Source organism: Malurus melanocephalus, unplaced genomic scaffold (genome assembly GCF_030028575.1).
Source record: "Malurus melanocephalus ecotype Western Australia unplaced genomic scaffold, MMel_1.1 scaffold_119, whole genome shotgun sequence".
Classification (NCBI taxonomy): Eukaryota; Metazoa; Chordata; class Aves; order Passeriformes; family Maluridae; genus Malurus; species Malurus melanocephalus.
In genome coordinates, this window is record NW_026623351.1 from 703,933 (window position 1) to 718,060 (window position 14,128).

The window sequence follows — 14,128 nt, forward strand, 5'->3', positions numbered from 1 at the left end:
AATAAGCAAATAAGGGATTTTTTTCTGTGGTGTCACATTTAATTGCAGCATCAGGCTTCTGGCTCTTGGTTTCCTGCATTGGTATTCTTGTTACAGTTGAATGAAGCACTTTAGGACCAGCAYTTATTTGAAAGTTATTCCTCACTGAAGAAAAAAGATAATCCTTTAATTGATGCTCTTTCATTTGGTTGGCTTCCTACCTTTTGTGCCAACACTACTAAGCATTGTATCCTTGTTTGATTTGCATTAGACACTTGTCTTTTGGAATGTTTCTTTCAAACACCAAGTGTGATGAGCTGCTTTGAAGCATTTATGTAGTATTATGTAGGAAAAATGCAATGCCAAGAACACCTGTTGGAACAAAAATAACCAAGGTTAATTTTACATTAAAGAAGAGATTCTATGGTGAAACTGAAATATTTTAGCACAGCAAAACTTAGAAAAATATGATTGAAAGTTAGAATAGATATAGGGTGTATGTTTTTTATTCAGTTATTATTTGTTCAGTGTATATACAGTTACTTATAAGAAATTATTTATATRGGGGTGAGGYTAATCTTTTATCACCTGGAGTCTGRATATCAAATTTACAYAAGCTCTTTATATATGTTCTGTAGCTTAGAAAAAAACTTACTTTGCTCTTTTGACTAGTTTGAAATTCTATAGTGACAGAAAAGTCAAAATGGTGGTTTCTAATGGCCTTAAAGATGTAAGAAATCTAAAAGTCCTCTTGAAAAATAAGAAGCCCCTGTCTGTCAAAATTTTAAATCTCTTTCATTGACAGGTACTAAAGGCCTTCAATCTATGAAGCCCAAAGGGACTATCTTGGAAAATATTAAAAATTACAATGTCGCAACAAGCAAAGGTAAGAGTTAAGCATTATATTTACATCTAAATACAATTTTTCTTACTGCTATCCATTTAATGGCTTCTCTGTTACCCATTCTAATCACTGATCTAATTGCAATGCAGTTACAACAGCATTGATATGCTTCTTGTTTTCTTTAAAATATAATTCAAATGAAATAAAAACAGGTTGTCCCTTCTGTGTATTTTTCTGTGCATTCATTTTAGGCACCTAACAAATGATCTCAAATATTAATGCCTTGTGAGTCTTTATTAGGTGTGTTCAAAGAACAAAAGTCTTTTTTCCTTCTTGAGTGCAGCCTCATTGAAACTGCAGGTACCTTTCACCTCAATTAGTACCAAAAAAAAGCCACATTACTTTGCCTTTCATGGACAGCCACCAAGAATCCAGAAGCATGGGAACAAAGATTTGTGTAGTTACATTCCTGTGTTGTTAACATGTAGTTAAATAAATGGAAATTTTAAAAAAAATGTAGTGACAAGATAGACCTTTGGGATAAGCTAGCTCTAGATACMACTGGAAACCAATTTGGTGCTTCAAATGGGTACCTCTCTTACCTTCCAGTAGGAATATTACTATGAAACAGCAGTGAAAATACAGTTTGAATTACAGTTATTTCTCTATAYCATTTATTTGAGCAATGCAAGACAAACAAAAGTGGCAACTATTAATAGTTCATGATGCTTTACAAGCAGCCCACATGCACACTAAGAAAAAATACATCAGCAGCACTCACGTAGTTGTATCAAGAGTAGAGTGACATCTTTGAAAATTAAAAAAAAAAAAAAATAGAAATGAGACAAAGCAGAATTTCTCAGATTGGGAGAGAATTGTATCGAGAGCAGAATCACATCTTTGAAAATTAAAAAAAAAAAACAAAACAACAATTAGAAGTGCGACAAAGCAGAATTTTTCAGATTGGGAGGTTCTTTATTTTGCTTTCGTGCCATTTTTGTGAAATGATGATTGTGTGATATAGCTCATACCATGATTCATTATTGAATTCAAATGTGARGGTTTTTACAATCCTTGTACCTTTAATTCTGCACAAACTTATTCCATCCTGATGCGATTTAGAATTTTGAATATCTGACTTTCATATGTGCAGACATTCAGTTCACATAAATTGTTGAATAGCTAAAAAAAAGTGTTAAAGCCTCCCTTACTCTTTCAAACATGTTCAGAACATGTATTCTGTAGAAGTTCTTTATCTCAGGTGTATCTTTATCTACAAGGCTAGTTTTCATATCAACTATTGCTGTTTCTTTATTACAACATCCAGGCCATTAAGTTTTCTAAATTGCTCATGAGTCCTGAATCTACTTAAATCACRTAGTTTTAAAACATCCTCTTACTATGCACATTATTCTTGAAAGCATATTCTAAACAAACTCATAAACTGCAGAGAGTAAACCTTTCAAAACTGCTCAGCTCTCAGCTCTTCCATTAGTGTTRCTGTCAAATATATGAAATGAGAACCACAGAAATCCTTTCTGTTGCTATATCAGGTGTCAGATATTGTCCTGCTAGTTAATCTCTGAAAGTAAGAGGGARGCTTAATAAAACTATAGCTAGAATCTTTTGGCATGAATCCTGCTCTTACCTGTGGATTATAATGTAATCCCATTATGACCTTTCAACATTCTTTATCTAACATGAAAAGTGATGTCTTAAAAGCTTCTTATTTTTGAACCATGGTTTACATGGGTTTGTTCTATTGTTAAAGAATGCAATTTACCTCCAAATATGTTGAAATGGAGGAGTTTCTGTGTGTAAGTCTTTTATTAAAGTTATTTGAAGTCTTCAATTTGAAAAACATTTTGACTGTCATTTTAAAATAAGTATGGCTAAGGATATCTCAGGTGTTGACAGTGTATCACTCATTGTTTGGTGATCTTGGGCTGAGTAAAACATTAGTCAGCAGCCTGACAGGCTCAGAGTGCAGAGACATCTCCTCTTGAGTATTGCTCACATATCTCCATCATCCCTTTCCCTTTTCTGTCAGGATGCTTCTCCTGCTTTCTCTTGAGAGCCCTTGTGTTTTCCGCCTTTTTGCATGAGTAGAGACACTGTGATATTCTGCTACATTTTTCCATGAAAAAAGTCTTTACAAACACTTGGGAGTATGTATAGACATAATAAATAATAATAAGGCATTATGTTTGTTTAGTTCCAGTATCTTTTTGTGCCAAAATTCTTTTATGCTAGTCACAAGTAGGGAAGTGCAGGCAGCAGCTCTGGAATCCAAGAATATTGGTCTTTACAATTTTTCTTTAGCGTCATCAGGCAGGGGTAAACAATAATATGAAATATAATTAAATTATATATATAATGCAATATATATAATRGAAGAGAAGGGTGAAAGTTATTGTCTTCCTATAAAATTGACATCCTACATTCTTGCTTTACATCATTCTGCCTTTTTCTTGGTAATGCTATGGAGAACTCAATGATTATATTAGCCAAGAAGTACAGGTTCCAGTTCACTGTTGCATTTGGTATTTATTTTATATTTCTCCACTGTTTCCCCCTTGTACTCCATGACATGTGAGTAAAATAAAAATTTATATTTTCAAATGAAAGGTTCTTAGATTAGTGAGTGATAGTAAGAAAGTCATCTGTACAACAGAAAATCAACTTCTGATAATTGCAATCACTATTATTTGCCACTGCCTGAACTAAGAACCACGTATCCACTATCTGATATTACCCAACCCAAATAAAATCAGAAGATACTGTCAACTCCTTAAAGGACTTTCAATAACTGCTGTTTTCCAAATGGACTGAAAACACATTTTTTTCCTTTTAAGTTAGAAACAGATTACTTTTAAGAATAAAGATGAGGTTCTGTGATGAGATTTCTCTAACCCACAGAATATTCAAGGAAAACTTAGAAGACTCAAGATGGTTCATATTTTTTTTCACTACACAGCTTATATTCTTCAAAAGATAACAGAGTCTGTGTCAAAATTTCCATTAAGATTTTAAAATATTTACCAAAAAAAGATTGCARTAACTAGCCCCTAATGAAAATATTAAAAAGCACATGACACCTTTCCTGATAAAACCTTCTCATGGCAAGGCCATTTTGCAGAATATATTGTGGTAAGATCTTTTTATTTTCTGTGTGCAATAAGTTTATGATATCAGAGTACATCAAGAATAAAATTAAAGAAGCTGGAATGCATGGTAGGAGTGAAATGAAACATATTTATGCTCAAAGACCAAAGACAAGCTGTGTAGGAAAAACATAGTTATGAAAGGCAGTTTATTCTTAAGTAGTCTGAGAGAAATCCTAACTCCTTATGAGTAATCCAGTACAGCTATACCTTTACCCTGAAATACATAATTCTTCAACGATATCCCGTGTTTGCTAAAAAGTTGAGTTTCTGAAGATGTAGATTCTTTTCTAAATATTGCCTCTGAACTTTGACCCCCAGCTTGGTTCCAGATACCCAATTACACTTGTAAAATATTCTGTCWAGATTTGAACAAATGCTAGAAAATTACCTGGCATTTTTTAAATTATAGGACATGAAATGGACTAAGTGTGCAAAATAAGACATAATTCATACACCTAGTACCAATTTCAGTGATGATTCCTTTTCTACACAAGCTTGATTTGTTTTATGCYGCCTCTCAGCCTGCAGCAAGATCACAAGAGTCAGTGTAGAAATATCACAGTTTAGTCAAGCAAAACAATTATCCTGTGCTTTTTTAAACTTGCAATAATAAGCTTGGGGGCAATTGATAATGAGATTTGTAAAAGATTTAGTTTTGTTCTCTTTATTTGGTTTTTCGTGTGCTCTTTAGAAAGGGCTTTGCTTCTTTTCCACTATGCCCTGGACACTCAAACATAAATACACACCCTCCCTCTGCCCAGAAAGGGAAGTGAAGGAAAAGGGACACAAAAGGAAGAGAGTTACAGACTCTTTGTTATGCCCTGCCCTTCATCTCAGAAAGAAAGGAAAGAAAATAAATGGGAAAATTTGATGACAGCCATTTTGGCTCCTGCCACAATTATCTGCATGGCTCCAGCTGCTGAGCCTTTCAGGAGCTGGAACTAATGAGTGAACATCTCTAGCTACCACACTTCTGCCTTTCCATCCTAAGAGTGAAATTGTCTCAACTAGACTTTCAGGAAGCACTTCACACATATACTTCTCCCTGAGATGAAGGAGAGAAAAAAAAATTCACCAGAATGGAAGTATTTTAGGCTCATGCAYGACCTTGGGAGGTGGAACTAGTAGGACACTCAATCAAATCCTTCTACTGACTGTCTTTTGGCTGGCAGAGTCATAAAACTAAAGAAAGCACTGATTTTGTTGTCATCTATCAGGGAGTAATTTGGTCAGCAGTTGAGGTTATGGRGTCAGCTCCTGAGCAAGGCTGAGAGCATTTACCAGCATAATCACAGCCCCATCAGCTGCTGCCCTTCTGTCTGGGAGAGTGTGTAGCTGTTTCAAAGCTCCACCTTCTGCCAGTCCTCAAAATATAGAAATTTCACAAGTTGTCTCCTTTAGCTTGAGGAGGGCTGCCATATGTCAGAATAAATCTTGGTTTAATCAACCAGCAAAATTGTTGCATGGTTCAGTGCACAAGCTGGATGAAAACAGTAATATTTGCAGGTATGTGTTGCAAAAGAAGTCATTACCAAACCCTCTTTCCATTAAAAAAAATCAAAATAAAACAACAAAACAAGCCAAAAAAGAACCCAGAGAAAATTAAAATTTATTTGAAAAATTATAGTTTTCTAGTTTAAAAATATAAAAGTGACATCCTTGACTCGTGTCATTAGTTCCAGTGTCAAGAGAGATGTGTCAAATGTTAATGAGGTGGAATAAATTTTCTTGTACTAAGTGTTGCCCTTTGTCTTGTTTAGTAATGTAGCTTCTCATGGTARTTTTAACCTTCCACTTGATTTCCAACTCTTAGAACAAGAAGAGAATAAAATAAATGTCAGATGAGAATATGTTATGGAATCATTATCATTGTGGTGTAACAGGTTACTTCATGTGAAAAGGAGAAAATATCTTAGATGGAGTCTGTTGGGGATTACTCCTGCTTATATCTGCAAAACAGTAGAAAATGTACATCTAATATCAGGTAATTACCTTTGAGTGGATGACTGAACTAATCCCACTGTCTTCTGAGTTTCCAATTAAAAAAATAGGCTTACCATGTCCTCAAGATATTATTTCAGAAAATACGGCTCATTGGAGGACCTATAAAATATGACCTATTAAAAACACTGAAACAGTTGGGTTCCTATACTCCAGAGAAGCCTGAAAGGACTTTTATTAACAACCTTCAAATAAGTAAAAAGTTTCTGCAAAGAGGAAAGTAGTAAACTGCTTCCCTGTGGTTTTTTTGGATAGTGCAAAGACTAATTAGATAAATTGCAGCAGGGGAGATTTAGCTTTGATATTGGAAACAACAGTTTAATGATGTTCAAATWCTGAAATATATCACACAAGAAAGTAGCAGAATTTTTGTCACTGAACGTTTTTAAAACAGGTCTCTCTTAAATCAGGAAATGCTTGATTACAGTTGTCCAGCAATCAGCTRTGAGACTGGCAATCTTTTGAGCCARAGATCAACTAAATGGTCATTAGAAACATCTTCCAGCCCTATTTTCTATTTGCCAAGTTTAATTATACATCTCAAGCTATCTGTTGTGCTGGATACATAATATAGAAGTCTGTAGGTTCCTTAATTTTCTGCATTTTTCACTTGTAACTTCTTTAATAATTAAGGAACTCCCGTTTGAACCAATAACAAGAACTACATTAAGACCCAGGAATATTCCTACCTTATTTTAAGGAAATCTAAGTAGTTACTGGTTCTCCTAGTGCTTCCATTGGGAGATCCAGGCTATGTTTGGAGTGTGGATTTAGAGCTGTGCTGGAATCTATTGATGCAGCTATGACTACGTTAGTGACAGTGTCAGTAGTCAGTGACTGGATGCTTGTCTAGAGCTTTCTGTTCTCCACACAGAGATTTAGACTTAGGGAGATTACATCTGCTCACCTCTCATTTAAAAACTCTTCAGGATGCAAGCAGAAGCTGTACCTGAAACTGAAAAAGCTCAGATTATTGCAGTTCTAATCTGTTACACAAAATAACACTAAGTAAAGAATACCTTTTCAAAGTGGGATACAGATTTTATCTTTTAAATGGGGAGGTTATTGTATGYATGGATAAGTAATATGAATTAATATAACACACTGTAAATAAAACCCAACAGTATTCAGCAAGAATTCTGTAATCTTTTACTTCTTTATTGTATTCTTTACCMTGTTTTATCCTAGTTGTTCTCTGTTTAGACTGTTTTTCAAGGACATTAAATTCTAAGTTGCTATGCAACTACATATGTGCATATAAATACACACAACAAAAATTTGTGTTTTGGATGGAAATGATTCTGAGTTTTCTGAGGAAGTTGGATCAAATCTTTTTTGTGATCTGATGATGTTCACTGAATATATCATTTTAATGATTTGCCCATTTAACATCAAGTTGCTTCTGCAAAAAGGCCCTGACTTTTAGTGAAAACTGTACAGGTCAATACCCTCAGTAGCACAATTTTCTTTATTTTGTCTATTAAATGCAATTTGTTGACATTAGTAACATCCAATCTGATCAGATAGTAATAAATTCTGAAAGCRATCCTCATATAATCTATATATCTGTTACATTCCAGTATCTGGGTAAYAACAGAAAAATATTCTCTTCTCAAGATATACTACAGTTTGGTGACCTTAGAACATTTTGTGATTTGAAGCAGAAACGCAAGTTAGTTTTTTKGGGGGTTTTTTTGGGTRCTTTCTTACAGAGCTTCTCCTTACACAAGAGATATGGCTCCAGTGCAGTCCACTGATAATTCTTTTTCAAAGAGTAGGCAAGAGAAATTATCCAGCTGCTGCATTGTTTGCCTCTCCTAGTTCTTTCAGAAATCTAAATTGCTCAAAGAACAACATGAGAACACTGTGCCTCAGTCCTTGAAACAATGTTGTCTTCTTTCCCTCATTTTTGGATTTGACCCTTGAGGTATTCCTCTATTTCAAAACTTCCAGTCACAGCTCTCTAAGATTTAACTGAATGTCTACTCTGTTTTGAGCAGCAGCTCTGCAATTTAAAGGACCATCAGGTTTGCCTGACAGATTTTGAATGGTCAGAGTGACACATTAAAGATTTCTTAATGAATTATCCAGTTGCACATTTCCCATTTCAGAGTAGTCTCATAGGTATTTGTGTGACTGGAATATGGAAGACTAAGCATCTTTAAATATAATTTATATTTGTAGTATAGGAATTTAACAAAAATAATTGAGTAATATAAGTAGTATAAAATAATTGAGTAATAATTGAGTAATAAAAGTAGTATAGTTAAAGAGTATCAGAGCAAGGGCAAGAAGAAATTATTAACAGTCTAAATTCTCTGTTTAACATGTCCTCCATTAAACATCTGAACACCTGATTCACCTAAAAATGTCACTCTCTCAAGAAACGGTATGCACTTTCATGGTAAATCTAAAACAGACTTACCTAACCACAGTGTCTTGCAAAGGCATCTCCCTTCTGTGGTCTCAAAGTGCTAACACAGAAATTAGTGAACTCAGAACAGTCAAAAACATCTGTGAAAGAGCAAGCACTCTTCTGTTCCAGGCAAAGCACAGAGTAGCATTAATGTTACATTTTGGCTGCAGCCTTCATCTCTGGCTTTCACAATGAAAAGTCTCTCATCTTCAGAAGAAGCAGGAGATTGAGATAGCTTTATAATTTCTGTGCCAGCTAAAACTTTACCCAGAATACTTCAATCTGCCTGCTTTATTTTGTGCTGTCAAAAGCTTTTACGTGAATTGTGCTACCTGACTCTTTCAAATTGCCACACAACAGCAACAGTTTCTACACAGCAGATGAAGGAACAAGACACAAAGCAGCCAAATATTTGTTCYCCATGTTTCTCTGTCATATGCACACACCTGTTTTCCTAATTTTTCTTCTTTTATTTCCTATCATTTTAGATATATTTAATCTTCTATGACTTCTTGAACCATTTTTGTCATAGTAGGTAACCTGTTTTAATTAATGTGTGTGACTGATTCAACACAATCCTACACTATGCTAATCTATCAGCAAACTCTTGTCAGACTAATGATGTTATAACTCAGTGTTACAGCAGCTTCTGACATCAGGGGTTTTGGCTGACTTGGTCTTTCTTAATATAATAATATTAAATGAYTGTGGATTTTAACTGCATGATCTAACTGTATGGACAAGGATGTAAAAGAAACATTGTGCAGGATTCAATATCTTCTGGCATATTTAACCAAATAATTATTTATTTCTCTGATTCCATACAGTAATTATTGCTGAAGTAAAGGTTTCATTTTTTTCAAACACAAATTAGTTTTTTTGACAAAATATGCTTCAAGGCGAAAAAGAAAAGAAACTGAGGAAATACTCAATAGAGAAGCCACATTTGTAATTATTTATTWTATAGTTACCATAAAAAGAAGTCATTTCCCATATGTAATTTGTAATCAGATTTGTTTCACAAATAAAATATTTTTCTTTTTTTTTCCCCCTATTTTGTGCTTCAAAAAAATTTAAAAAAACTTTCCATTCCTCTTTCTTGTATACTATTACAGGCATAGCTGAAAACAAACTGTTCGTAATGAGTTAGCAAATAAATAATGGTCTATATTTACTTTTTTMTTCTCTCTTCCCTTCTTCACAAATTATTCCAAATATGAAATAAAAATGAAAATCCATCTGACTTGCACACAAGACTTCTGAAACCTATTTCCCAAAGACTGCCTCAGATCAAACATCTATGTAAATTGCTGTTTCTTACAAGGCTGGATAAGGCAATCTTCAGACTGCAATATCCTTACTGAAAGCACATATACAGGAATACTGCAGGAAAAGTTTGAATTGCAGGTTTTCTTATTCCAGCTAGAATTCAGAAGTAATAGAAACTTCAATATTCCTGTTATCTTTGACCTCAAGCTGTTTCTGACCAAAGAGAATTAGATGAGTTTGAACAACATCTACATGTAGGCACATTATTAATATTTATCTTGTTTTTCTCTCTTAAGGTTCAAACATCAATAATTYGATATTACAGGTTCCAGACTGATCCAGCCTGATATGACACATCATGGTAAAGATTGATAATATACAGCACTTTTCTGTTAGATAAAAGTTAGCATTGAAAACATGAAGATATTTCTATACAAAGAACTATAGTGGTGTGATAGAAACAGTCCAATGAGTCCACAACAGACTCATTGCTCAGGGCCTGAAATCCACACTGCATATGTGGCAATGTTTCATTACCCCTTGTACACAGCAGCGATTCTGGAGTAGCTCTGGACTATTCTCAATGACTTCTAATAACAGATTAACTCCACCTTGATGCAGTTGCTTTGGTGAAGTTTCATCCAAAAGGAATCCACACCTCAAGAGCACTCTGCGATGAAAATGAAATGGGTAAAGTGAAAAGAATGGGAGTTTAATTTCCAAACTCTTTGCTGATCCAAATTAAATTGCTAATTCAAAATGCAGTCTCCACACAGCTGGCTTTTTTCCTACCTTTGTCTCCTCATTTGAAATTCTAGCAGGATAAAAAAGACACTGCAAACACTTTCTTTTTAGTGGATCTAGGTTTCAATGTTTATTTAATTTATTTTTCTATTAAGAATTTGAGTGCTTCAGTCCTGAATGAATAGATTAAAGAATGTAAATGCAAACAGATCACTTTGAAAAGATTACCAGGTTTGTGCACACAGTAGGTTGCAGCTGTATTTTCACAGGGTTACTTAGAGGGTGATTTCACTGTGAATATCGTACTCTGAAATAATCTCTTAAGAGATACAACAGCAGAACCTGTAAGAGCTAAAGCAGCATATCATATCAGTGATCAGTGACCTACAAAGGTTAAAAATATACTGTAACAGTCTATTTTGTCTAAAACCTGCTTACTAAAGGGTATGCGATGTCCACAGACTGCAGTAAAGAAGTCCATAAATATGAGTTTCCATGATGGATGGTGACTACTTGGAATCCTTTATTAGGAAAGCAATCAGCATCTTTAACATTCATAGCCTTTGCTCAACTAAATTTTCCTGAAAACCAGGATGAGAATGTATTTCAAAACCTTGTAACTTGTCCAGGATTTTGTTGTCCTTTGTTTTTTATGAACTATTGCTAATTCTATTCCTTCGAAATTTTCCACTGAATTTTATGAAAATATTCTGTAGAACATTCATATTTAATTGCCAAATCATAACTTTTGGGTCATGGTTATGTTTGCTTSCTTACATTTTAAAGACAAATTAATTTCTAGGACAATCCTGGTTAGGGTGTATATTAATGTGTAGAACTTGTCAAAAYATCCAAGGTATGCTAAGGGATTCAAGTTGCAGCAGAAAAAGTACTGCTGATTGGCAGAGGAAATCACTGTCAGGAGCTGCTGTTAAGATCCTTGTACATGTACCTAAAGGYGAGTCCAGTGAAGAAAATTTCTGGAGAAAAGGTTGAAAAGCATGAATGAAACTATGAATCTCTTCCTTTTTTACAGTTCCTTGTCTTGTGAGAATGAGGAAGGGCAAAATGGTTCAAAGAAATTGTGCTTCTTCTCAGCCATTCTCCCTTCATCCTTAGTTATTCACAAAGATTAATGTTGGCAAATAATTTCTGCATCAAACTCCCCTGGCATAAAGGGAGAACAAGGCAAAATAAAGGAGTGTAGAAAGCTGGTGTATAGACTTAGATTTATGTAGACTGGTTTCTACATATTCTAAAATGCGCATAAWTCTTACTTATTTCTTTATACAGGTATACAGCAGGTTGTTAACATATCAGCAAGACTTATAACCTTTAGCAGCACCAGCACTTTATTGATTAAATGAAGCCTCCTTCCAGATGTATAATAAATGCCATTTTAACTAATCTTCTGTGATTCTGTTATTTATGCTGCAATGTATTCACTCTTTGGRCCACAATCAGATGGCCAAAGCCATGTGATATTCAGAGTCAGTTCTTGGTCTCTGTTTTCCCTGAAAAATGGTAAAAACTACTGCACATCAGCTGACAGTTACCTGGACTCACTTAGGCCAAGTGGGACTCTGGCAAGTCAGGAAAACTTCATAAAGTGGATCTTTATGTTGGTGTAGCTGTGATTTCCCATCTGCTTTTCAATCTCAGACATGACTTTTCCCTTATTGCAAGTCTTACAGGAAAACAATAGTGATCCTGAAAATTTCCAAGGGACYTGTCTGATCATTCTTAAATCTCTAGTGCACCATTCTCTGCAGCTCAGGAAAATGAACAAATTAGAATTTTCAAGAGTGAGAGTGAAAGGTTATGCCAAAGGAAAGTAATTTCACAAGAATCACTATGACACCCTGGGCAAAAAAAAAAAGGAAAGTAACTATGGATCCTTTCTCCCCTCAGACAGCATTATATTCTTATTATTAGCATTTCTTATTCTGTTGCATTGAACCAAAGGGGTTTCACWTCTTTTAGGACAGGAATGGGACTTGATGCAGCAATGATTTTTCATTAAATTGAACTTACAGTAGCTTATGGTGAGTGCCAACAAGGCATAAAGGGAGAATTAACTGAGGCCTTATTGCCATTGTATTGTTTGAGCCAAGTGTTCACTGGAGCTCACTCAAGAGAAAACAAATAATATATTGGAATGATTTCATCCTAACCTGTCAAGCAGAAATAAATGCAGACATTGAATCTCAAGGAACCTCAGATAAAATATAGACAGGAGTAAGCTCTACCACCGCATAACTTTCAGAAAAAAATATTGCCAGAGAACTAGTATATTTCAGAAAGCTGGGCCTGTTACAGCTCTTCTKTTAGTGAAAGATAAATATTTGTATCCACAACAATTTAGGAGAGTCATAAAAGACCTAAATGCTGGTAASTGCTTCTTATCCAGTGGTTAGGATTGCTGAAAGTTATGTGACTTGGAAACRCCGAGATAAATCAGATTTTCTCATTTCATTTTATGACTCTTGGGCTATCCTCCTCTTCTTTTTTAATGAGCTTCTTTTCTTCTCATTTCATTACTCCTGGGAGATTGTCATTGTGGACAGAACAACCTATAATGGAAACTTGAGTGAGCTATAGGCTAAAAAATGTAAACCAGGAATTAGAAGCAGGCATCAGAATTTAGTGTAAAAGAAATATAGATACTGAAAAACATGTTTTTACTAATTTTCTAACAAAGAAAAAGAGGCAAGAGTCAAACAAGCTCATTGTGTGTTGTACAATCATCAGACAGTAGAGCCACTACAGAGAAAAATAGAAAAGACAAAAACATTATACTCATAAACAACAGGAGTATCGAGTGTATCSATTAAAATTACTTCTGTTGTGGTTTTGGACTGGTAGAGTTTATTTAGCCAGGAGTAAATATTGTAAGAGAAGATACTTGAAGAAAAGTCACAATGGTTACTGCAGAGGTTGAAAAGTGGTAGTGAAACTAAAATTATACTCAAAAAGCTTGAAGAAAAGAAGAGGGTACAGTTAAGCAATCTCAGCAGAGAAGGTTTAGTATAAATTCATACAATATAAAGTAATGCTTTGTTGGGATAGTCAATCTCTGGCAAGGCATGCACAGAAACATCAAGCTAAAAACTTGTGGAGCACTTCACATCTAACTCCATCAGGGGTCTGGTAGCATTTGGAGAGGAATCTCAACCAACAGCAAGTAACACCAATGTGAATGTTCTTGCACTCTTAACGCAAGCACCACTGGACTGGAACAGGCAACATCATCTATTGTATTCCTTGAAAATATGCAGAAAGCTAAACCTGGTTTGTTTTTTTTTTAGTTAGAGAGTTTATTTAGCACAAAAAAATCAAGTTTATTCTGCAGGAAGGAGATTGAAGTCATATTCTATAAAATGAAGTTACCAAAAGCTATGGAGATGCGGGAATGGGAATATGCTTCAGACTTGCCGAAGCAGTAAACTAATTTGTTTAGCTAGAAGTTAAGTAAGGAAGAGTGTTCTTGATTCTGTAGACTATCTGAGGCCTATTAGGGAAAAAAAATTTCTCCAAAGTATTATTAAACACTGGAGCAGGCTGTCCAGCAAAGTGCTTGAGTCCCCATTCCTGGAGGTATTTGAGTAGATGTGGCGCTTGGGGACATGGTTTAGCGCTGAAYTTGGCAGTGTTAGGTTAATGGTTGAATTTGATCATCTTWAAAGGTCTTTTGCAACCTAAAGGATT